Below are 26,649 nucleotides of genomic sequence, written 5' to 3' on the forward strand. Positions count from 1 at the left end.
TGAAAGGACCGAGCAGTTAGGATGTGTCTTCCTTGGCTTCCTCTTCCAAGAAACCAGCTCACCACACATTTGCTGCCTCCCTTAACTCCTTTCAGATGACCTTTCTGATAGAGCCACCCTCTCTGGGTCCTTTAACTGCTCCCTCTCCTTACCCCTCAGACCTCCATCTAGCAACGTGCCTCATCTATTATAAGCCTCATGATTCTACACTATCGTGCTTTATGCATCTGTCTACATATTTATAAAAAGTTCTTCATTAAGCTCTCCTCAAATTACCCATCCAGGACCTCATTGTTACGTGTGGAACACATGACTTGGGAAATGCTCGTGTGGTAGCTGCTTATAAAAGATCTGCATAGCCAGGAGTCCAGTAAAGTTTAAATTTCATATTATGACCCATGAGAATCTATTGAGGAATTTCTCTGTTAGTTTATTTGTTGGTTTACTTTTAAGTATGGCACAGTTCAGAGGTTTGGCGGGTCCACAGAACCATTTTGATATTCTCTATGTAATTGTACTTTTGGTATATATTGTTTTAGAGCAAATTTAAGCTTTTGGAAAGTGATGTGGCTCCAAAAAGCTGTTCTTAATTCTGGCGGATGGATTGTAAAGGAGAGACGGAGGTAATGGGGCAAGAGAGCAACTAAGATGCATAGTCAATACTTTGTAATTAAGATATTATTCCTCAGCTTTTCCTTTCCTTCTTTAATTCTCAAGAAATACAGGACTTTAAAATTTTACTTTATTTTATTATTTTTATTTTTAGGGAGAGATTGCTTGTAAGCTGGTGAGGGGCCAAAGGAGAAGGAGAAAGAGAATCCCAAGCAGGCTCCATGCCCAGAGCAGAGTCCAACATGGGGCTCGATCTCACAACTGTGAGATCATGACCTAAGCCGACATCAAGAATCAGACATTTAACTCACTGAGCCACCCAGGTGCCCCAAGACAGTACTTTAAAAAGTCAACATGAGGACTCAATGTTAGCCATTGACAAGGAAGGCAAGAATGGGAAAGTGGGTATGCTAACATAGCTTACAATGCTTATTGGATAGGATATTGTAGACTGCTGATGTGGGATAAATAGGAAAGGTGGTAATAAAAAGTAAAACATGAGGCAAAGAAATTCTTTCCCCCCAGTGCCTTTACAGCTACTAATTGTGTCTATCTTATATGAATATTGATTTGGAATTTTATTGAGATGAGGTTTGAATGCTGGGGTCTCGATAATAATGCGTTATGTAAATAGAGACTCAATTAATGGGGAAAGTATTCTTGGTGTTAATTAACTGGAGGAAAAGTGATTCTTTTTACAGGAAACTGGCATTTCAAAGGTAGACCCTAAATAGACTGAGGCAGGGACTCTGTGTCCCTCTTTTGATCTCTAAAGTATCTCTACATTGAGGACCTAGAATGGTTTGCATGTACTACATGGAGAGGGACCACAGAGAGACTTAGGGAACACATCATCATTGTCCTAGGGTCCCATTTGGATGAAGTAGGTCTGTACTCCCCAGGGGTGAGAGAAACGTATTTATTGCCAAACAATTTAGCTGAAGCAAAGGTACCCTCTGTGTTTTCTTTTTTGTTCCACTGAGTTAATTTATACTCACTGGATAACGTTATTTGCAAATCACTGTCATCAGTTCCAGGGATTCACAAATGAATAAGAATATGGTCTCTGCCTTCAAGGGGCTGCTAATAATCTTTCCAACTAAGTCCCAACTATGTTGTGGGGAATCAAATAACAAGTTATTTATCCAACTTGAGAAAAGAAAGAATCCTCCTTGGTTAGCATGGTGGTGGTAGCAGTAAGCTGTAGGAAAACCAAGGACGAGGGCGCCTGGGTGGCTCATTCAGTTGGGCGTCCAGCTTTGGCTCAGGTCATGATCTCGCGGTCCGTGAGTTCGAGCCCCGCACCGGGCTCTGTGCTGACAGCTCAGAGCCTGGAGCCTGTTTCTGATTCTGTTGTCTCCCTCTCTCTCTGACCTTCCCCCATTCATGCTCTGTCTCTCTCTGTCTCAAAAATGAATAAACGTTAAAAAAAAAATTAAAAAAAGGAAACCAAAGACGAGTATGAATCTCAGAACAAAGTGAGGTGGTTGGTGTGATGCAGTGATTCCTCTTCATCAGGAGGTGCTCTCTGAGGGCCAACCTTGGAACATCTTTATTTTTTTTTTTCCATTAGGGAGGGTGGTATTGCCTTTTAGTTAATGCTGATATTTCCCCCCTGAGGGATTACAATAATGGTTTTATAGCAAAGTTACTATCAGCCAATGTCAATTTTAGTTACAGAATTAAAAACAAAATTAACATTTTGATATTTTCTGATTAAAATGTCTGATAGTCCATCTTTCTTTTTTGAAAATTGAAAACAACAGAAATATTTTATAGTGTATTGTATCTGATATACTCAGATAAATACAGCTGGCCATTGAATAATGCTGGGTTAGGGGCTCAGTCATGAATCCTCATATAACTTTTAATTCCCTCAAATCTTTACTTTTTTTTCTTTTTAATTTTTTAGTGTTTATTTATGAGAGAGAGAGAGAGAGAGAGAGAGAGGGCATGAGTGGGAGACGGGCAGAGAGGGAAAGGGGGAGACACAGAATCTGAAACAGGCTCCAGGCTCTGAGCTGTCATCACAGAGCCCAATGAAGGGGTCAAACTCACGAACTGAGATCATGACCTGAGCTGAAGTCACCCGCTTAACCAACTGAGCCACCCAGTCACCCCCCAAAATCTTTACTAATAGCTTACTGTTTACTGAAAGCCTTACCAATAACATAACAATTAACTCATATTTTGTATGCTACATTATTATATACTGTATTCTTACATAAAGTAAGCTAGAGAAAAGCAAATGTTATTAAGAAATCATAAGGAAGAGAAAATACATTTACAGTACTGTATTGTATTTATCGTAAAAAATCTGTATGTAAGCAGACCCGTGCAGTTCAAACCTGTATTGTTTCAGGGGTCAACTGAATTTGAGAAATTGGAATTACAATCTATGTTTTGAAGTTATGCATTTGATTGTCTTCAAGTTTTTTTTCAATTACTATCCCAACTCTTCTTTCCCTTGATTCATCAGCACCATGAAACACCAGCTCCCTTTCCCAGTGATGTATGTATCCCATCATATTTTAACAACTTCATTGGAATATCATTTACATACCATAAAATTCACCTATTTCAACTGTAGAATTCAGTGAAGCTTAGTAAATTTATATCATTATGCATTCACTTATCAAAAAAAATTCCCTTGTGCCCCTTTGCAGTTACCTCCTATTCCCACACTAGGCATGGACAACCACTGATCTATTTATCTCTATAATTTTTTAGAAACTTTGTATAAATGGCACTATGAACTGTGTAGTCTTTTTGTCTAGTTTCTTCATTTAGTGTTTTTGAGGTTCATGCATATTGTTGCATGTATTATTTTTTGTTCCTTTAATTGCTGAGTAGTATTTCATGTTTGAATATACCATATTTTGCTCATCCATTGAAGAGTTGATGAGTATTCGGTTTGTTTAGTTTTTGCCCATTATGAATTGTTTTAAATATGCGTTTACGAATAGTGCTTATTTGTACCCAATATTTTTGTAAATGTATGTTTTCATTTCTCTTGGGTAGATGCCTAGAACTGGAATTTCTGGATTATAGGGTAAGTATGTGTCAACTTTTTTGAGAAACTACCAAACTACCACTTCTTCAAAGTAACTGTGCCATTGTTCATTCCCACCAGCAACATTTCTCCATATGCTTGCCAACTCTTGATATTGTCAGTTGTTTTGATTATAACTACTCTAGTGGATGTGAGGTTATCACAATGTATTTTAATGCACATTTTCCTAATGACTGCTTATGTTGAACTTGTTTTCATAGGCTTACTAGACATTTGCACATCCATTTTTATAAGTAGCCATGCACATCTTTTGCTCATCTTTAAAATTATTTCGTGTCAACTTCTGGGAGGATGGTAGAGTAGGAGGATCCTAAGCTCATTTCATCCCATGGACATACCTAGATCACAGCCACATCAGTGCATAGAACTCAAAAAACAATGAGGATTGGCAGAAGAGACTTGCCACAGTTAATATAAGAGGAGGGCACATGGAAAAGGATAGGAGGGGCAGATATGGTCGGGAACCAAACTCTAGAAGAGACTAACCACAAACGGGAGGGACACCACAGGCACAGAGGGAGAGAAGAGCACATCCTACACCAGGCACTCTAGACATGGGGGACCTGCAGTGGGAAGATGATGTCCCATAAAATCTGGCTTTGGAACCCATGGGGCTTAACTTCGCAATTTTTATAACAAGTGGGGCCTAAATCTAGGTACTTTTTTAAAAATTAATTTTATTTTTTTAAAATTACATCCAAATTAGTTAGCATATAGTGCAACAGTGATTTCAGGAGTAGATTCCTTAGTGCCCCTTACCCATTTAGCCCATCGCCCCTCCCACACGCCCTCCAGTAACCCTCAGTTTGTTCTCCATATTTATGAGTCTGTTCTGTTTTGTCCCCCTCCCTGTTTTTATATTTGTTTGTTTCCCTTCCCTTATGTTCATCTGTTTTGTCTCTTAAAGTCCTCATATGAGTGAAGTCATACGATTTTTGTGTTTCTCTGACTAATTTCACTTAGTGTAATACACTCCAGTTCCATCCATGTAGTTGCAAATGGCAAGATTTCATTCTTTTTGATTGCTGAGTAATACTCTATTGTGTATATATACTACATCTTCTTTATCCATTCATCCATCAGTGGACATTGGGCTCTTTCCATACTTTGGCTATTGTTGATAGTGCTGCTATAAACATGGGGTTGCATGTGTCCCTTTGAAAGAGCACACCTGTATCCCTTGGATAAATGCCTACTAGTTCAATTGCTGGGTCGTAGGGTAGTTCTATTTTTTTGTTTTTTGAGGAACCTCCATACTGTTTTCCAGAGTGGCTGCACCAGCTTGCATTCCCACCAGCAGTGCAAAAGAGATCCTCTTTCTCCGCATCCTCGCCAACATCTGTTGTTGCCTGAGTTGTTAATGTTAGCCATTCTGACAGGTGTAAGGTGGTATCTCATTGTGGTTTTGATTTGTATTTCCCTGATGATGAGTGATGTTGAGCGTTTTATCATGTGTCGGTTGGCCATCTGGATGTCTTCCTAGGAGAAGTGTCTATTCATGTCTTTTGCCCATTTCTTCACTAGATTATTTGTTTTATGGGTGTTGAGTTGGATAAGTTCTTTATAGATTTTGGATACTAACCCTTTATCTGATATGTCGTTTGCAAATATCTTCTCCTGTTCTGTCAGTTGCCTTTTAGTTTTGCTGATTGTTTCCTTTGCTGTGCAGAAGCTTTTTATTTTGATGACTTCCCAATAGTTCATTTTTGCTTTTGTTTCCCTTGTCTCCGGAGATGTGTTGAGTAAGAAGTTGCTGCTACCAAGATCAAAGAAGTTTCTGCCTGCTTTCACCTCGAGGATTTTGATGACTTCCTGTCTTACATTGAGGTCTTTCATCCATTTTGAGTTTATTTTTGTGTATGGTGTAAGAAAGTGATCCAGTTTCATTCTTCTGCATGTCGCTGTCCAGTTTTCCCAGCACCACTTGCTGAAGAGACTGTCTTTATTCCATTGGATATTCTTTCCTGCTTGGTCAAAGATTAGTTGGCCATATGTTTGTGGGTCCATTTCTGGGTTCTCTATTCTGTTCCATTGATCTGAGTGTCTGTTCTTGGGCCAGTACCATTCTGTCTTGATGGTTACAGCTTTGTAGTACAGCTTGAAGTCCGGGATTGTGATGTCTCTTGCTTTGGTTTTCTTTTTCCAGATTGCTTTGGCTATTCAGGGTCTTTTCTGGTTTCATACACATTTTAGGATTGTTTGTCCTAGCTCTGTGAAGAATGCTGGTGTTATTTTGATAGGGATGGGATTGAATACATAGATTGCTTTGGGTAGTATCGACATTTTAACAGTATTTGTTCTTCCTATCCAGGAGCATCTTTTTCCATTTTTTTTCTGTCTTCAATTTCTTTCATAAGCTTTCTATAGTTTTCAGTGTATAGATTTTTCACCTCTTTGGTTAGATTTATTCCTAGGTATTTTATGGTTTTTTGGTGCTAACTCCAGGTACTTTAAAACAGTGATCTCAGCTCTGGGAGAGCCAGAGGGTGGTAGGAAATGGGGTCTTTGCCCTTATAGAGACGATGTAACAAAAATACACCACTGAGACACAGCACAGAAGCAGCAGTTTGAAAAGCATCTGGGGTTTACCTTAAGGACATTTATTTGATAATCATAGCATGTGTGCTGGAGGGGCTGGAATCTTTAGAGACTTCTCCAAGAACAAAGAGGCGACAGGTGCCATTTCTCTCCCCTACCACCCCACCCCCAGACTAGATAGCTAATCACCTGCAGGATGTTGCAAACACTCTCTACCTAACTGGCTAACCCTGAGTAGGAGACCCTCCAAAGCCTTTCATTCTGCAAGCAGCCCTGGCAGGGACTGTGCTACTCCCAGTGACTCTTACTCTGGGGAGAGGGGAAGATAACCACACACACCAGTGCACTCACAGCCCCAGCAACTGAACATCATAACTGCCAGTGCAGAGAGAATGCCCTGCCAATCAGTGTGTCTGCAGCCCTAGCAGGCATCTGGACTGACTGCTGGCCCCACCCACCAACAAAAGTCTTGAAGGGGAAAACACAGGGAGAATGCTTTGCAGCCCAGTGTGACCACAGCTCTGGCAAATGGGGTGAAGGCAGGCATTTAATTTGGTCCTACTGCTGACACCATACAACTAAAATCCCATGGTGGCTCCTAACTGGTCCCTTAACAGCACAGGAACCAAAGCCTGCATACAGGCAAAGTGGGCCATAGCAGCTCAGTGGACTGAAGGCAAACAGGGCTCAGCCACAATGGTAGGGTGCACACAGCTGATGTAAGAGACAACCGTGAAGCACCTGGTTCTGGTGAATAGGAGACATTGCATTATAGGACACCACAGGACCTCTTCTTCATAAGGTCACTATTTTCAAGATCAGAAGATGTATTGGACATTCCTCATACATAGAAACAAATGCAACATTAGACAAAATGAGAAGACAGAGAAATAGGTCCCAAATGAAAGAATTCAAAGTAAGGATGATAAAGACACTCATTGAACTTGAGAAAAGAGTGGAAGATCTCAGAGAGACCTGTCAAAAAATAGAGGACTCAAGTAAATCAGAAGTATAGAAGGAGAAATGACGATTGATACCACAGAAATACGAAGGATTACAAGAGAATATTATGAAAAACTATATGCCAACAAATTGGACAACCTAAAAGAAATGGATAAATTCCTAGAAACATATAACCTTCCAAAACGAAGCAGGAAGGAATAGAAAATTTGAACAGACTGTTTATTAGCAATAAAATCGAATCAGTAGTCAAACTTCCTAACAAATAAAAGTCCATGACCAGAGGCCTTCACAGGTGAATTCTACCAAACATTTGAAGAAGAGTTAATACCTATTCTTTTCAAACATTCAAAAAATAGAAGAGGAAGGAAAGCTTTCAAATTCATTGGATAAGGCCAGCATTACCCTGATACCAAAACCAGACAAAGACACCAGAGAAAAAGACAACTATAGGCTGATGAACATGTCTGATGAATATAGATAGAGAAATCCTCAAAATATTAGCACACTGAATCCATTAAAAATACGTTAAAAAATTCACCATGATCAAGTGAGATCTGTTCCTGGGATACAAGGGTAATTCAATATTTGCAAATCAATTAATGTGATACATCACATTAACAAGAGAAATGAAGAAAACCGTATAATCATCTCAGTAAGATGCAGAAAGAGCATTTGATAAGGTACAACATCCATTCATGATAACAACTCTCAACAAAGTAAGTTTAGAGGGGACATACCTCAACAGAATAAGGCCATATGAAAAATCCACAGCTAATATCATACTCAATGGTGAAAAACTGAGAGCTTTCCCTCTAAGATCAAGAACAAAATCAGGGTGTCCAATCTCACCACTTTTATTCAACACAGTATGAGACATCGTAGCTACAGCAGGCAAGAAAAAGCAAAAAAAGACATCCATATTGGAAATGAAGTCAAACTTTTACTATTTGCAGATGACATGATACTACACACAGAAAATTTTAAGCACTCTACCAAAAAACTACTAGAACTAATAAATGAACTCAGTGGAGTTGCAGGATACAAAATTAATATACAGAAACCTGTTGCCTTTATATATACTAATAATGAAATAGCAGAAAGAGAAATTAAGAACACAATCCCATTTACAATTATATCAGAAAGAATAAAATGCCTAGAAATAAACTTAACAAAGGAGGTAAATGATCTTTATTCCAAAAAAATATAAAATACTGATGAAAAAAGTTGAAGATGACACCAAAATGGAAAGATACTCTGTGCTCATGAACTGGAAGAGCCAATATTGTTAAAATTTTTATATTATCTAAAACAATCTACAGATTTAATGGAGTTCCCATCAAAATGCCAGCATTTTTTTTTTCACAAAACTAGAACAAAGAATCTTAAAATTTGTGTAAAACCACAAAGACCCCAAATAGCCAAATAATTCTTGAAAAAGAAGGACAGAGCTGGAGGTATTGCAATTTCAGATTTCAAGATACACTACAAAGCTGAAGTAATCAAAACAGTATAGCACTGGCACAAAAATAGACACATCAATGGGACAGAATAGAATCCAGAAACAAACCCATGTGTTTACAGTCAATCGATGGCAAAGGAAGCAAGAATATACAACGGGGTAAAAGACCATCTCTTCAACAAGAGGTGTTGGGAAAACTGGAAACCTACATGCCAAAGAATAAAACTGGACCTCTTTCTTACAGCCTACACAAATAAACTCATAATGAATTAAACATTTCAGTGTGAGACTTGAAACCATAAAACTTATAGAAGAAAACACAGGGATTATTTGGTCTTTTGGTTTTCTTTTTTTCTTTTTTTCTTTTTTAGAGAGAGAGAGTGAGGGAGGGAGAGGGGGAGAAGAAGAGAGGGAAAGAGAGAGAGAGAGAGAAATTCCAGGCAGGCTCACACTGGGTGTGGAGCCTGATGCAGAGCTTGATCCCATAACCCAGGGATCATGACCCAAACAGAAATGAAGAGTCTGTCATTCAACTGACTTAGTCACCCAGGTGCCCCCTCTTTTTGGTTTTATTGAGGTTGAATCCTACTTTATATCCCTTTTAGCATCTTGATTTTCTCACTCAACATTACCTTACAGAAGCTCTTCCACTGGTTCAAATTCATTATTTTTAATGACTGTTTACTGTTCTAGCGTATGCATTCCTCTGTTGATGAGTATTCAATTTGTTTATTTTTTTCTCCACAGTAGGTTTATTTTTTCCTTCTACAACACTCAGTGAAGCAATAACCATACCATATATCTATATCTATATCTATATCTATATCTATATCTATATCTATATCTATCTACCTAGAATATATAGATATTCTAATTCTAGGAAGTGGTGACTTTCTTTCTATAGCTTGGAGCCCAGGAGTTAGAAATTTGGCTCAAAGACTGTAGATACTTATTTTGTTATATGTTGCTATATTGATTTCTGAAATGGGTATGATAACTCACTTTACTACTAAGTGTGTGAGCATTATTTCTCTCTTATTCACACAAGTCAGCAAAATGTCCATTTAAAAATATTTGCCAGTGAGAAAGGTAAAATGTGATGGCACATTTGAATTTCTATGATAACTAGAAAATTTGGACATTTTTCATGTTTGCTACTTGACTGGATTTGTTCATCTATTCACTTCCATTTAAACCTTCATACACATTTCCATTGGTTGTTTGCCCTTTACAATTTTAGGTTATAAGCCTGTTTGGATATTATATATATTATCTTTTACCATTTGATTTATAATTATCTCTTCCAGTCAGTCATATTGTTTGACTATTGGTTTTGCTTTTGGTATTCCTTGCTGTAAGGATTTTTAAAATTTTATAGCATTTGGTATAATTTGAAAAAAATTGAACATTAAAAAATAGAGAAGAAATAACAATGGTGGTAAGTACTTATAACACATTTGAATAAACAAAAAAATCCATGAGTCAATAGACATTCCAAAAACAAACAAAAAAAAGTAATGAGAGAGACAGATAAACTAATAAATGTAGCCAAAAAAAGGTAGATTTAAAAAGTCACTATTATAGTATCAATATAATATCCGGTTTAGGCAGGAATATCAATAGAAGCTATTGCTGGGGAGGACAGTAGTCTCACAGTGATAAAGTATCACTCCATAGGTTTTTTTACTATTTGCAAAGGGGAAAATGTAAATTTACTATGGAAATATCTGGCTGTCACTACCCCATCCATATTGACAATGTAAGCATTTGCTAATAATAGGACCACCTCACAGTTTGGATCTCCTCTGCTATGCCATATAAAATATATAACTTATTACCAATAACATAATCTTTTTTGAAAGAAATATGTTTTTTAAGTTTATTTATTTTGAGAGACAGAGAAAGAGAGACAGCGTGTGCAGGGGAGGGGAGGAGAGACAGTGAGAGAGAATCCCAAGCAGTCTACACACTGTCAGCACAGAACCCAATGCCAGGCTCCAAACCAAGAACCATGAGATCATGACCTAAGCTGAGATCCAGTGTCAGACGCTCAACCGAATGAACCACCCAGGCTCCCCACCAATAATGTGGTCTTAATTAATTAAAAAAAATTTTTTTTATTTGTTTTTGAGAGAGATAGAGTCAGAGTGTGAGTGGCGGAGGGGCAAAGAGAGAGGGAGACATAGAATCTGAAGCAGGCTCCAGGCTCCAAGCCATCAGCACAGAGCCCGATGCGGGGCTCGAACTCACGAACCGTGAGATCATGACCTGAGCCAAAGTTGAATGCTCAACCGACTGAGCCACCCATGCGCCCCTTAATTAATTTTTTTAAGGTTTATTTATTTTTGAGAGAGAGAAAGAGAGAGAGCAGAGATGGGCAGAGAGAGAGGAAGACACAGAATTTGAAGCAGGCTTCAGGCTCTGAGCTGCCAGCACAGAGCCCAATGAGGGGCTTGAACTCATGAGAGCCATGAGGTCATGACCTGAGGTGAAGTTGAACACTTAACCAACTGAGCCACCCAGGTGCCTCCAATAATGTAGTCCTAACAAAAATGTTTATTCTTAATAATGTCTTTAACTTGTAGTTGACAAGAAGTATGGGAATTAGAGAAACAAGTTAAATCACATCACTATGAAATAATCAGGCAAATCCATATTATGAAATACTCTTGAAACCAACTGGTCTGGACTTTTTAAGAAAGTCATAGTCAAGAGAAAAGAGAAAATGCTCTCCAAAAGAGTCAGAGGGATCTGGATTCAAAGTGATTTCAGGGACATAAGAATCTTTCTTGCAATATGTGACATTTTAAATGGATACTGGAGTTTAGAAAAACAATAAAACATTATTTTGAGTGCAATTGGGGAACTCTGAATAACAACTGAGTGAGATGACATTGAAATTATTAGTTTTTTTCAGTTGTGATAGTGGTGGTGTATGTGTGTCAAAGCACGTCCTTATTAGGATATGTGAACTGAAATGTTTCAGTTTTGCATTTCAATGGTTTAAATGTAGATTTTACAAAATATACAAAAATATGTGTTTTAATTGTTGCAAAAGTCTTCATATAGAATGAAAATCTTTTAAGTACTATCTACTGGTCCTCATTCTGCTACTTGGTGCTCAACAAAAAAATACTGTCTTTGTTATTAATGAAATAAATTATATACATATAAAAGAGAATAACAAAAATTGTGTATCCTAATACTATTATATTAATTATATGCCACTGTAGCACACAACCTTTCAAATTCATGATTCTTTCTAACAGATATGTCTAGGTAGAAGTCAAGTACGTCATCTGTTTCCTACCGCTTAGAGGTCCCTAGGTTGCAGTCAATCAAATAAAGATTTGTTTGGTAGTAGTCTGCAAAAATAATTTATTTTAAAATGTTTCTTGAGGTGCCTGGGTGGTCAGTTGGTTGTGTCCAACTTTAGCTCAGATCATGGTCTCGTGGTTCATGGGTTCGAGCCCTGCATGGGGCTCTGTGCTGACAGTCCAGAGCCTGGAGCCTGCTTCAGATTCTGTGTCTCCCTCTCTTTCTGCCCCTCCTCCACTTGTGCTCTGTCTGTCTCTGTTTCAAAAATAAATAAATGTTAATTTTTTTAAATTTTAATGTTTCTTGAATGGGGCACCTGGGTGGCTCAGTCTGTTAAGCATCCTGACTCCAGTTCAGGTTATGATCTCGTGGTTCATGAGTTCGAGCCCCATGTTGAGCTCTGTGCTGATAGCTCAGAGCCTGGAGCCTGCTTTGGATTCTGGGTCTCTTTCTCTCTCTGTCCCTCCCCTGCTCACACTCTGTCTCTCAAAAATAAAAAACGGTTAAAAGAATTTAAATGTTTCTTGAAGAGTGTGCGTGTGTGTGTGTGTGTGTGTGTGTGTGTGTGTGTGTGTGTAGAGAGAGAGGCACAGGCATATATATTCCTGTGTGTGATTTTTTTTACAGAGAATATATTTTCTACAATAAGTATTACATATATTATGTAATATATTATCACATTATTATAAAAGAATATGGTCTAAAAATGTACTTGAATTTGTTAAAGTATGCTTTGCCATTTTGTACTTGATATGCATTGCGAGAATTTCAAGGACATACAAAAATAAAGCATATTATCTTGAGTAACTCTCTTTACTTCTTATTCTATCCTACTTTTGGCAAAAAAAGTGATCTGATGGTGAGTGGCGACTATGTAACACCATTGCTTCATGTTGTTGGGTGTTAAAAGTCACTCACCCATGTGGACCCTACCTTTGCAACCCACTAAGTATTTGAAGGATTCTTCTTCCAGTATCTGGGTAAGATGGTCTGTCTCTACCTGGAGACTCAAACTGTCCATCAGAGAGGAGTCTCAAAGTTTACACTTAAGTGGGAGTACCAGGAAGCCCATACTTATAAGTTTAGAATGAATCCTCCAATTTAACAACAGTGCTGGTATTTTGATATCTATCTCTTGATACCTGTTTCTATTTCTGAATTGCATAGCACTTGAAATGAGACAGAAAATTTAGTGTCCACATGACAGTCTCCACTAGTTAGTAATGCGTAGACATTACGTATTTTAAGCTTGTATGACAGTAGCCAAAGGGAAGCCAGAATAGTGCTGTTTATTTGCATTTTAATTTGACTATAGAATTGTTTACTTTAGGCCCTTTGGTCCAATGCTAATTTAAATCACTTTCAACAAACATTATTTTCTTCCCTTCATGCTTTACAACCCTAAATAATAAAAGTTATCATAACTTACTTTAAAGTCTATATTTATTCTATAGGCATGAATTTTTAGCTTTATGAGGGATTAGAAGAAAGACTGATGAATGTAGCGATACAGTGGTTATAGAAGCAGTAGCCCAAGAGTGTGGTTTTAAATCCCAGCTCTGCCTTATAGTAGCTCTGTGAATGGTTTAAAATTACTTCTCTCTATATCTCAGGTTCCTTATATGTAAAATAAGAATAGTTATAGTATGTACCTCATAGAGTAGTTGGAAAGATGAAATGAGCTGAGGCATGTGCAGTGCTTGCTGTGAGAACTGCCATATAATCCAAAATTTAGCACCTATTATGCACACTTATTTGATAAGTAGATAAAGAGTTAGTTGGAAAACCTGGGAATTCATTCTTGCCATAGTTATGGTGAACGATGGTCCAGTTTCAAAGGTTGTGAAGAAAGCTAAGGATAGACATTTTCTAAAATAAGGATGGGCAATAGTCATGGTCTTTGTCCTAGAGAATTGAAAACAAGTGGAACTATATAAAAGATAAAGAATTAAAAATATCAAGGACAGATTTCTGTGAAGAAGGAAAGAAAGAGAAGAGGTAAATTATGTAGGGGGGGGGGGGAGCTCAAAAGAAGAAATCTCCAAAAAGAGAACTAAGGAAATACAAAGGTAATTATTCTGAGCTGATCCACCCATCAATAGGTTAATTGAATTATGAGACAGCAAATTGAAGTATGTATTTTTTTCTGACCATCATTTACATAGACATTTTTCTACTGTCTGAGAACAATAGGCACCTGGAAAATGTCAATTAGCCAGCCTGTCCAGCTGGATCTTCCTTGATGTTCATGGTGAAAGCTATGTCTATGGATAGATGACATCTTATTCTAGATACCAGACTGACCATAGAGGTAAGTCACGCGTATTCTTGGGAGTTTGTAGTTTCCTATCTAATTTTTTTTTTTTGGTTGGTTCTTTGTAGTTTTGGAGAGAAAAAGTTTGGTAAGAAAAGCATGTGTTTGAACATATTAAGATTCAGCTGTTAACTTTTACATGAAAACATAATTTTTCAGTTTTGAATTCTGTTCCTTCACGTGTGATCTATTGTATCTATAGCATCATTAGTGGTATTTAAATGTCTCTAAGCTTGACAGTTCACTTGGACAAATGCAAAGAACAATGAATATTGGCTTCTAAGAAGGTAGTAAGTCACTTAAATAACAAATTTGCTTAATTTTAGTTTATAATAATCTAACATTTGGGAGAGATTTATTTATTTACATATAATGAAATTTTGCAGGAAAATGCTTATTTTCAAAGGCTTATAAGGATGCAATATACATGAAATTGTTTAACATATATAACTATGGATAAAGTTACCATGGGAAGTTTTAAGTGCTTTCTTGTAGAATTTGGGTTTTTATTTTCACTCTCTGTAGCATGCTAACCTTGAGATATGTGTGAAAAGAGTGAATGGCAAAATAGAATGTTGTGATGTGAAGGGAAATTTGATGAAAGTATAATTGATTCAGAGATTTTTTTTTGTTGAACAAATGAAACCAAAGATTTTCCCCCAAATATCACAAACTAATTGCATTTCCTTCTGATTTCCTTGGAGACACATGTGGAATGAAATGTAATAAATACTACACTTGTGTGTTTACTTACCAGAATGTTCTGCTCAGAAAAAGTAATGATACCCTTTCATTGACATCATCCGAGTGATAATATACTTTTGTTTCTATCATTGGAGTAATAATAACCTTTCAACCACATCACTGCACAGTGCTTCTTTCTTTTATTGTACATAATGCATAAAAATAAAAAGGCTATATTATTTCTTAGGGAGAAAGATTGTTATTTAAATAAATTCACAGACATCTGAAAACTAGTTTCTTGTTAACGTGTACCAAAATTTCTATAGATATCTGTAGCTTTGTACAAGAATTTAATTTTAATATTCTTTTGATTCTCACATTATACTTCAGATCTCTGCTACTTTACATCTCAAGAATATGACTTAAAATGAGTTTTAGTTGCTTATATCGCAATGATAAGGAATTGGATATTTTTGTCAAATATTTATTTTTAAAAAATGTTTTAATGTTTATTTAATTTTGATATATATATAGAGAGAGTGAACAAGCAAGGGAGGGGGTGGCAGAGAGAGAGAGAGAGAGAGAGAGAGAGAGAGAGATTAGCTTAGCTTTCTTCACAACCTTTGAAACTGGACCATCATTCACTATAACTATGGCAAGAATGAATTCCCAGGTTTTCCAGCTAATTCTTTATCTACTTATCAAATAAGTGTGCATAAAATAGGTGCTAAAATTTGGATTATATGGCAGTTCTCACAGCAAGCACTGCACATACCTCAGCTCGTTTCATCTTTCCAACTACTCTATGAGGTACATACTGTAACTATTCTTATTTTACATATGCCCATTTACAATCACTCCCCAAAGTTGTTTTAATCATTTAAATTAACTCACAGCTTTAATGTAAGATAATATGTATTTAATAGAGTCCTTTCCGAATTGTTTTCTATCATAATAAATTGCATACAGTGTAAAATAAATTAAATAAATTATGATATTTTACTATTTCTTATGAATAAAGAACATAAATTCTTTCTGGTTTTGCTTATGTTTGCTTCACTTCATCATAAATTATAAAACTGTGTTTTTTGCTAGATGAAGGAAAGTCAAACAACATTACTCTATGCAATAATAAAAGTGAACCACATATTAAATATTTAAAATAAAAAACCTAATTTTAATGGTAATAAACTAATCAGAATGTTTCCTCATGCAGACATGAATCCCAGGAAATAGGCTGGAGAAATTTTATAGCAACTAATTTAAAAATTTTACATTATTAAATATGTGTTTATTAAATAAGTACCTGTTTCTGGTCTTATTCCATACCCCAAAATGTTTCACCTGAATTGGATGACCCTGGTGTGAAGGCACACTTCTAAAGGGAGGGCAGAAATATTACCATCATTTCCAGATTTCCACTACTGCAAATAGTCTCTGGGTTAAAGCCTAAATTGTCTATTAGATTTTATCAGACAAAGTGAAACCCAGTTAAAGCTTTTTCCAAATTCATATTTACTTAGGAGAGCAAGAAAACAGCCTCAGGATTGTTTTTAGCTGCTTTAAAAGTCAAGTCAGCTTTTGGTTTTCTTTTGGAAGGAGAGGGATTGTTCACCACATTGGTGATAATAATGCTGGGATGACACTGTTATTTGGTTGATGTGACTTAACATACCAGGTTCCTTTGGGGGAATATTAAAAGTGATGTATTATCTTCAGCAATGATTATTCTAATATATTTTTTGGTAACAGCTTTATTGGGATGTAATTCACATACCATACAATTTACCCTCTTGAAATGTACAATTCAATGTGTTTTACATATTCAGAATTGTGTAACCATTGCCACAATCGGTTTTAGAATATTTTCATCATCCCAAAAAGAAATCCCATGCCCATTTACAATCACTCCCCATTTCCTCCCAACTACCCTCCTACTGTCCCAACTTTAGGCAACCACTAATTTGCCTTCTGTCTTTAAAGATTTGCTTATGCTAGACATTTCAGAGTCACAATCAGACAATATGTAGTCTTTTGTGATGGGTTTCTTTCTCTTAGCATGATGTTTTTAAGGTCATCCATGTCGTAGTGTGTATCAGTACTTTATTGCTTTTTATTTTTTAAAGTATTTAAAAATCTTTTTTCAAGCAAAAGTTCTCACATGTTTATTATTGAACCAACCTACTGATACAGAAGCATAGTAACAGAGAAAAATAATTTCCCCAATAAAGCATGCCTATTGTTCAGATAGTGGTGATGTTTACAGAGTGGTAGGATACAAGCACTTGACCTTTATGCAGCATAAATATGTGTGCGATCTCATGGACAATCCCTTATAGACCCAGCTTGGTTCTGGTCTAATGCCTCCTTTTGGAGTTGTACCAAATTTTACTACTAGTTTTCATCCAAATTCACTGGGGGATGAGACAATTCTGCTTTTGTTTCTTGGCCAAGAATCATTTGTTATGTCAAATATAATACATAGTATATATATTATTATATGGGTATATTGCATTTGGATTGCTTCCATCCTTTGGCTATTCTGAATAAGGCTGCTATGAGCATTCCTGTACAGTTTTTAAGTGGGCTGTATGTTTACTTCTGAGGAGTGGAATTGCTGGATTATATGGTAACTCTGTGAATACTCATTTGAGGAATTGCAGAGTGTTTTCCAAAGAACTTGTGCCATTTTACATTCCTACCAGTGGTGTATGGGGGTCCTGATTTCTATGCCACCTTGTCAAAAGTTATTATCTGTCTTTTTGGTTATAGCCGTCCTAGCAGAGGCAAAGGATATCTCATTATAGTTTTGATGTGCAGTTCCCTGATGATGTTGAACAAATTTTCAGGTGTTTTTTGGCATTTGTATATTTTCTAAGAAAATTAACTACTCGGATCCTTTGCCTGTTTAAGCAATTATTATTAGTATTTTTATTATTTTAAGAATTCTTTATATATTATAATTTATTTTATTTATTATATTATAATATAATTTTGCTTTCAGTAGTTTATTAAAATGGAAACTTTAAGGGTGTGTGTGTATCTATAATAAATTGTATTACAGTCAATCAAATATAATTTTTGGTCAACGTGACATAGAAAAACTAATTTAAGTTTTCTTCCAATTAATTTGGAGTCTGCTTAACTATCAAACTTTGTGAACTTTAATATGTTACCCAGAGCACAGCTTATAAAATAATAGGATGTATTGACTGGAAATTAAGTTTAGGGAAGTAAATTATTTGTTGTGGGTCTTCAGAAACATTCCCCCTAATAGAAAGATAGACTATGAAAAAAAAAAGTAATTTTTCATGGATTTATATATTTTTCTTTTTTAACTTAAAAAAATTTTAATGTTTATTTATTTTTTGAGAGACAGAGACAGAGCATGAGCGAGGGAGGGGACAGAGAGAGGGGGAGTCAGAGATTCCGAAGCAGGCTCCAGGCTCCGAGCTGTCAGCAGGCAGCCAGACGCGGGGGGCTCAAACTCACGAACCACGAGATCATGACCTGTGCCTAAGTCGGAAGCCCCACCGACTGAGCCACCCAGGTGCCCTGGATTTATATATTTTTCTAATGACTTTTTCTTTTTTAAAGACGAATTAAAAACTTTAGCATTTGAGAAGTCATTTTTTCTACTTTCAAAAATTTTTTTCATAATCCTTTCCTTGTATGTATTATTACTTTTAGGCTATCAATGAAAAGAACATAAATATTTTTACATTTCAACAAAGGCAATCACGTTCACACCCCACTTCCTTATCTTCAGTTGAACAAGTAAGGGAAAGTAAATTTCATGGTTGCCCCACTGATGTAGCTGACCTGGCCCACCTGCCACTCAGACGGCAGTAGAGCTAGCAGAAGCCAAGGCTACTCAGAACACTTAAGAACAAATGAAGCTTCGTTCGTTTGTTCACGAAAACCGCCTGCTACCACAACATCAAAGTATTAAGCATTTCTGCACGTGCAACGGAAGGAAATGGAGAAGAGAGCAGAGTGCTCATGATGTGGCCCAGGTTCTCTGGCATTTGAAAGAAGGATGACAGGTGCTAATGGTCCTTTCCTTGGATGTCTTTCCTTGGGTGAGGGATACAGTATGACAGTCATCTTAAATACCTGGAAAAAGGAATGTGCAGCTCAACACACACATGACCTCCCTTTTATTTTATTTTTTTAAAAAATTTAAGCTTATTTATTTATTTTGAGGGGGGGAGCAGAGAGAAAGGGAAAGAGAGAATGCAAAGCAGGCTTTGCCCTGTCAGCACAGAACCCAACATGGGGCTCAAACTCATGAACCATGAGATCATGACCTGAGCTGAAATCAATGCTTAACTGAGCCAGCTGCTGCCATGATCTCCCTTGTATAAAAGGAAGATTATGGGAGGTTTAACTGAAAATTATCTCAATTTGCAAAGTCACTGGACGGTATGAATTTCTTTTAGGATTCCTAATATATTTCAGTCAGGTAAGTTTTTACCATGAGAACAAAAATGAAATCGATGAAAAAACTGAACATACTGGACTTAGATACAAATTTGAAAATTTGGATGTATACAAGGAACCAGCATTTAAAATATAATCCCTATTAGAAGTGGTCTTTGAACTAAAGCAGAGTATGAACGTATGACATAACTTGAAGACAAAATAAATTCACAAATGTATACAAATTCATAAATATAATTTGTAAAAAGCACATGCAATTCTTGCTCACAAGCAGATGAAATTCTAAATATTGACAAGTGACTACAAACCAGAATATGGTGACTGTATGTCATCCTCCCAGACCTGGATATAATGAAAACACTGGAATCTCGTTTGAGTTAATGGCTCTTTACACAAGGTGCCAGCATCAGTATCTTCTGAGATTCTCTTTCTTATGCCCACCTTTATTTTAGCTTATGGACATGCAAGTGGAATTTTGCCATTTAAGAACTGAGCTCTATGGCAGGTAAGTCACAGTCTAGTAATGTGAATGTGGAGAAGGTCATGTGTTAGGCCAGGAGAGATGCAAGTTGTCCATATAGAAGAAAAAAAAAAAAAGGAAGTGAGAGGGAAGGAAAGAGTAAGAGAAAGAAAACCTTAGGGGTAAGAATTTTGTATTTACAAATATGCTTCCCTTTGGCTCTGGTTTTTGCAAGTATGTGCCTATATTTTGTGGTCTTACTAAATCATGGCTATTTAACGGCGTTTAAAGTTATTAAATTACCAACAGCCAATCCCCTAAAACTTATATGCATGAAAAGATGTAAAAATAAAACAAAGAAATTTCCTGTTTAAAATTTAATGCTGATGTGATTAAAAACATATATCAACAGCTTAAAGGCTATCAGACTTCATAATCAAGGAGTAGGCTTGTTATAATAAAAACAAGCTTCATTGTCATTTTTGGGCGTAGATTTAATTTATTCTTACTTTTTTAAAAGCTGAAAATGGTAGGAGGTGATTCATTTATTTGGATGGAAAACTACATCTGGGTCAGAGTTAATAGCCATCTAAAAGTAAAGTATCGTTTGAGAAGGCTTGTGGGTATGCCTGGAGCTTTTTACTTTTATATCATTTGCTAATAAGCTAGTTATCTGGAAGCTATTAAATTAGAATATTTGATTTTGCAGAGATTAAAAAGAAATATTGGACTCATAGTATTTTGTACAGAAAGCTTCTGTTATATTCTGCTACTTTTTAAAAATCCAATGTCATGGCTTGTTTCTTCTGTTTGTATTTTTTTTAAATGGGGGGGTTGATTTCTGTTCGTATTTTGTTTTACTTTAGAAAATGTTTCTCTATTTGTATGTAAAATAAAATAAGTATGACAATTGAAGTAAGATAATATTCTCAGCTGATGTTTTACAGGGCTTCAGTCTTTAGAACTATGCCTGATTTAAAGAATTTCATGGTTAATATTTGTGCTATATAAATCTCCTGGTTTTTACTAGCAAGTACTAAATTCCCAAAGCCTATCTCTGAAGGATAATTTGTTATACTCTAGTATTTTCCTCTCTGGCTCTGCTGGGAAGATGGGTATAGTGTAGGAAAATGTGAGCATATTTGCAAACTACTACTGAACAAACTAAAATTTAGAAAAAAAATAAAGTTAGAGATGAGAGAAATGTCATGACCAACACTGGACTTAATATATATCTGGCAAATGTTATATGGTTTTTAGATTGTGATTTTTAATATTTGGTTTTGCCTCCATTTTCCTTTTTTAATTCTCTCCCTTCTCATTCCTTTGTTTCTTTTCTTTTTTTATTCCACAAAAATGATTTTTTTACAAACAGCGTATATTTCCACTCTGGGAAGAATTTTAGAATGCCCATGATCTTCTATTTAGTTTTGCAGGGTTAATATGCGCGCGCGCGCGTGTGTGTGTGTGTATGTATTGGAGATTCTATTCTGAGAAATTTTTAAATATAAACTCAAATTTATTTCTCTTTGCCTAAAATTTTGTATAAATTCTACATAGTTTTAGAAACAAGCTTCAGTGAATAGTTCAGAATCTCTCTGGTCATATTCTTTCCTTAAAATTTTGTACTAGAAATCCCCATATTAACTTATTTTAACTTGAAATATAGTCACAAGTAGACTTCCTTATAATACCTGTCTCAATGTTTCAGCTATGGGACTGTGGATATGAATAATATCATAATTAATTTCTTCAAGTAATTATTAAACATAGTCTTCAAAGATCAACTTCTTTAGCACAGGGAGTTATTGACCTATGAATGAGATTTTTCAAAATTTCACTTATAAGATCATTGTTTAGAAATCTTAGAAATAATTTTCCCACTGAAATTATATTAAAAGAATGGGACTTGGTCCAAGAATGATCCCAAAACTGGTTTTTCTAGCTCACAGTGAAGATGAAGTGTAGAAATCTGGACTCTAACTTCAATGTATTGTTTGAAAGAAAAAAAAAAAGGGGGAGGGGGTTTAACACTTTCGATTTTCTGCTTTACCAGGGTTATGCTCTGCCTTATGTAATCTGATTCTTTTCCCTGGCTGCACAACTCCATACAGAGAAAACAAGGAATTGCTCAGATCTGGTTCACTGCAATTTCATGCTAATTTTAACTGAGCCCATAGCACTGCTTCGTCTTTTTAAATTTATCTCTTACTGGTTCCCTGACAAAATATTCTGAAAAGTAGCTGCCATGGATGTTTTGTCTTTCACCTTATTATTATTATTTTTTTAATGTTTGTTTATTTTGAGAGAGTGCATGCTTGTGCTTGAGTGGAGAAGGGGTAGAAAGAAAGAGGGAGGGAGGGAGGGAGAGAGGGAGAGAGAGGGAGAGACTGAGAGAAGATCCCAAGCAGGCTCTGTGCTGTCAGCTCGGAGCCCAATTCAGGGCTTGATACCATGAACCATGAGAGTATGACCTGAGATGAAATCAAGAGTCAGATGCTTGAACAACTGAGCCACGAAGGCACCCCTTTCCCCTTATCTTTCTAATTCCACATTTCCCTTTTCCTCAGGTTTCATCCTATTACTCTCAAATGATTATTCTTCCTACTTATTTGAAAACACTCAGAGATTTGGGGCACTTTTTTTTCCTCCTCAGCTTGTCAGTTTGTGACTTGCTTCAGTTTTAGAGAAAGATGATTCTATTATAAAGCCAACCTGTCTCTTTGTCCTTGACCTAGCTCTGTTTCATAAGGCACATTACTCTTACAGATAATCTTTTCAGTCTAGAATCTCACACTTTACTTAATGTACATATTTATTCCCACATCCCTCTCTACATATTGTCCTCTTTCCCTTTAGTGCAAAACATGTCCCATGTCTCTTTCATCTCTATGTGGCCTTAAATTCATTTAATTGTTATCTCTTCTCCTTCATTCCACTGGGAGACCTACTCATTGCCAACTCTAACTGCAGTTTATTCACTCTCAATCTTCTTAATTCTTTAATGCATTTTACCCCTTAAAATGACTCTTTCTCAACTTCTGGGAAAGCATATTACATTGCTCTACAATATTCAAATTCATCTTCCCTTCCTGTCTACTAAATGTTCAGTCTTTTTCATGTATTCTTATTCACTCCTCTGTTTTCACTATTAAATACTGCATCTCAGGGATCTCCTCTCCCTCAGGACTGCAACTCTCCCTTCCGTGTAAAAAAAAAAAAAACACTTAAAATAACAATTGTTTCCTGTTTTCAAAGAGTTTTTGCTTGTATAATTATAGTTAATCTCCAATACAAACATGTGAGGTAGATCTTATACTCATTTTGCAGACTACAAAATTTATATTTTTCAGCTTCCAACTATCTGGCCACTTTCCAAAAGTTAACTAGCTATTTATTGTACTTAGGCTTACAATATAAAGCAGTGATATATTCAGGGTTAAATTTATGATCTTTCTCCTGTCCAGTGTCCTCCCTCCCCAATATTCTTATTGGTGTTAATAACACAACTACTAGGCAAGTCATTTAGTTCAAAATCTTGACTCAAGTTCAATTTCAAACAGTAGGGGCTTCCAATGGGATTAGCTTAGATCATCACCTCTTGGTGATAACTATGGTTTGTGTCTACCCACAGGACCCCTGACATCAAAGGAGTGTGGGTTTTCTGCACCAAGAAGCTCTCCCATTCTCTGTGGACACAACTGGGTGTCCTACAATGTATATCAATTCTAACACTAACTACCTGGAGTTAATGCAGACCCCACAGCTTAAGGGCTCAGTCCCACAAGACTGCTCTCTCCACTGCAGACAACATTCATATGTAAAGAGTCCCCAAGTTACTCACACTTTTGTCCAGCTTGGCTACAGATCAGAGGTTCCAAGTCCCTCCTCGGTTTGCTATAATGGCTCACAGAATTCAGGGAAACACTTTATTTACTATTGCCAGTTTATGAGCAGGATAATTATAAATGTATACGTGTATACACGTGCACACACACACACACACACACAACCTGCAGGAAAAGCAGTAGAGGACACCAGCTGCTGGTTGTTAGTAAAAAGATGTTTACCCTTCCTCCTTCTCCTCTGTTACTCCTAGACTCTAGCACCAAAGGAATTGGGTGCTATTAAGGAGGAAGAAGTGATATCCTAGTTAATACTTTACATTGCTGGGGTATAAAAGATATTTTAAAGGACACAAATGAAAAGCCTGATAAAGAGGCACAACAGGGCAGGGTCCCCACAGAGTTTGGGGTCCACCACCCTCTCGGCATGTATATACATCCACCAATCTGGAAGATCTCCACACCCTTCCATTTGGAGTTTTTATCAAGATGCCATTAAATCGGTATTATTTTTTTTTTTAAGTTTATTTGGGGGGGGGGGGGGCGAGAGAGAGAGAGAGGGAATCCCAAGCAGACTCCACACTGTCAGCATGGAGCCTGATGTGGGGCTCGATCTCACAAAATGTAATATCATGACTTGAGCCAAAATCAGGAGTCAGATGTTTCACCAGCTGAGCCACCCAGGCACCCCTACATAGGTATTATTGATCGAATCATTGGCTGTTGCTGATTGAATCATTATCCAATCCCTCATCCTTCCAAAGAAGGAAGTCAGAGAGTGGTACTGAAGGATCCAACCCTCTAATCACATGGTTGGTTGCTCTGGCAACCAGCCCCCATTCTGAAGCTATTTATGGGCCCATCAAGGGTCATCAAGAGCCCCTCCTCATGTGAACACAGATCATTGAAGGGGGCTTATTATAAACAACAGGACGTCCTTCTCACCCCTAGCATTCAGGAAATTCCAAGGGGTTTAGGAGATCTGTGCTAGGAACCAGAGATGAAGACCTAGGAGATATTTCTCATTGTCCCATGTTATCACAGTGCCTTCTCCATTACCTGTCAACTCATCCTTTAAAAGCCTGTTCAAACATTTGTTCCCTCACTTGATCCCAACATTCCTAGGAAGAGTTCATGACTGTTCTGTGGCACTTATTGCCTCCATCCTCATAGTACTGAATGATGTGGCTTCCAGAGCTCAGGTTCTCAGGCCAGCCAGGCCTATACTGTAAGCATCCAACTCCTGATTTCAGCTCAGGTCATGATCTCATGGTTTGTGAGACTGAACCCTGCACTGAGCTTGCACTGACAGGGCAGACCCTGCTTGGGATTCTCTCTCTCCCACTTTCTATCTCTGTCCCTCCTTGACTTGTGCACATGCAGACACTCTCTCTCAAAATAAGTAAATAAAACTTTAAGGAAAAAAAAATGCCTAATTTGTGTGATGCTTAAAAAGATTAAATGAGATATTGCACATAGCTGGAACATTGTAATTGTTCAAAAAGTTACTTGTTTACTCACCTCCTAAAGCATAATATTGTGAAAATATGCAAAATGTGGAATTTGAAAATCCAATTCCCAGTTTTGAATCCCTTGGCTTTCCAGTGCTGTGACCTGGTCAGGACACCTAAACTCACAGTACTTTTATTACCTGTGCTACTTTTATTACCTGGGATGATTATAATGCAAATAAATATTTGTGGCATAAGATAAGAAATTTTTCTACAAAGATATTCATAAACTAGGATTATTGGTAAATATAAATAATGACTAAAATGAGCACTTGAGCAGAGAATCAGGTTTTATTCATCTTTGCATTTTGTTCATTAGATGAACAAACATTAATTATATAAGCAAACATGAATAACAGAGTGACTTATGTATAAAAAGCCTTTGGTTGTTTGTTGATTGAATTAACTTTGATATCAATTCTCCATTTCTCAAATACAGACACTTTCCAGATTCTGTTGATTAAGAAACAAATTCTCATCTTTATTACTTTCCCTTGTCACCCAAAACCACTCTAATCAGCACCTCCCCCCACCCCCCCATCTCCTTTGAGAATGCCTGTAAGTACCACCTCCTTGGCTGCCTTGCCTCTAGGCTTTAGCTCTTAATCCATTCATTACAAGGATGCGGAATAATCCTCCTTAAACACTTTGGCCATACCATTCCCTTGTTCAAGGATCTTCAATGGCTTGTTTTTTTTCTAGCAGAACAAAGCAAAACTTCTCCCCTGAATTTTAAAATCCTCCATCTGTTTCCGCTCTTCCTAGGCAATATTATTTTCCATTACTCTTTAACAAGCTTCCACTGCCCTACTGAGACAGGTATATTTTTTGTCTCTAGTAAACTAGGCCCTGAAGATAAAAATTTGCATAAAATATTCAGTAGCATGTTCCTTATTTTTCTCTCACCTTCTATGCTTCTATGCATGCCATTTAAGTCTCCTGAAATGCCTTCTTCTCTCCCATCACCTTACATAAGTCTACCCAAACTCTGAGCCAACAAATGATTTTACTCCCATATTAATCTCCCCTCTTTCTTAATATCATTACGTAGTCTTTTAAAATAGTGTGAACTAGGGGCACCTGGGTGGCTCAGTTGGTTAAGCAGCTGACTGTTGATTTCGGCTCAGGTCATGATCTCACAGTTCATGAGATCAAGCCCCACATCCGGCTCTGCACTAACAGCTCAAAGCCTGCTTGGGATTCATTCTCTCCCTCTCCCTCTGCCCCTCCACTACTCAAGCTCTCTCTCAAAATAAATAAATTTAAAAAAATAAATTAAAAAATAAATAAATTAAAAAAATAATAAATAATAATTAATAAATTAAAAAAATAGAACTAGATGATTTAGTCACATGGTATATGATTCAGAAGGTACCATGGGACATATAAAGTCTCAGTCCCTCAGTAACTACACATTTCACTGCTCCCA

Source organism: Panthera onca, chromosome B2, assembly GCF_046562875.1.
Source record: "Panthera onca isolate mPanOnc1 chromosome B2, mPanOnc1 haplotype 2, whole genome shotgun sequence".
In the NCBI taxonomy this organism is placed as follows: Eukaryota; Metazoa; Chordata; class Mammalia; order Carnivora; family Felidae; genus Panthera; species Panthera onca.